This window comes from Apus apus, chromosome 6, assembly GCF_020740795.1.
Source record: "Apus apus isolate bApuApu2 chromosome 6, bApuApu2.pri.cur, whole genome shotgun sequence".
Classification (NCBI taxonomy): domain Eukaryota; kingdom Metazoa; phylum Chordata; class Aves; order Apodiformes; family Apodidae; genus Apus; species Apus apus.
In genome coordinates, this window is record NC_067287.1 from 24,495,216 (window position 1) to 24,496,411 (window position 1,196).

Sequence of the window (1,196 nt, forward strand, 5' to 3'; positions counted from 1 at the left end):
ACATCTACAAGATGAAAAAAAGCATGAATTGAAGAGGCATCAGATAGGACATATTCATCTATTTCAGCATTTCTCTTAAAAAAAAAAAAAATATCCATCAAAACCAAAGAGTAGATTGTGAAACTATTTCTTTTGAAAGCAAACACAACTCTTCATCTTTGTCCTCCACCTCTCCCTCCCCAAACTTTTACTTTTTCAACAAAAATATTAAATGTTGCTTCTACCTAGCACATTCTACCTCTCCATGTCTTTATGCTGTCACTTGTCCAGTTCACCATTTCTACATTCATTTACTGCACAGGGGATCTATTTTTTTTATTTTTTTTTTTAAAACCATCATGACCAGAAGCTTGAAAAAATTCCAGGTGTTTACCAGGGCTGTAAATCAGATCCCTGATCCTGAAACAGTATCTGTCAAGTGCATAAATAAACCTGCCCAGAATTCTCACAGATGGCTATGGACTGTGGGACTCGCTGTGTCTCTGGGGCATACACATGGTGCACACTGCATGTGTACATGCAGCCAAAGATGTGCCAAGGGGGTTCATCCACCAGACTCTGGGCACCACTGGGCAGCACCTGCATGTCGGCTGCTGCCAGAATGGCCCTGTGGGCTGGGCTGGGCTGGCAGCATCCTGCAGCCAGGGGCTGCTGGCTCTGCTGAGCTGCTTCTGGCTTGTCAGGTACCAGCCAGGTGATTCACAAGAGCCAAACGCAGGGAGAGAATCAGCCCTTTGTTTTCATAAAAATCAACTATTAGGAAATTATAGAGAATGCATTGCAGTAAGAAATAACAGAGACACCAAAGCTTCTAGTATCTTTCAGAAAAGCAAACTCCAGTCTACAAATAAATTACATTTCCAAGTTTGTTATTTTGTTTCAGCTCACACAAGCCAAAACATTTTCATTGATTTATCATTCCTGCAAAGCCTAGTTTTTTTGTTTGTTTTTGGTTTTTTTAGTTTCTTTAGGGATAGAAAGCAAACTGATTAAACAAGGAGAATCACCATCTAGAAACCTTCTACTTCTTTCTGGGCTCATGATACCCAGAACTGGTACAGAGGAGGGAAGTAAGCCACAGAGAAAGAGTCCTGGATGAACTCAAGTATCTACAGAAGTCTGGAAAACTCTGGCCTGTACCTTTGTTTTGTGTGAGATGGCTACAAACATGAGGCTCAGGCTTTGCAGGATTCTGC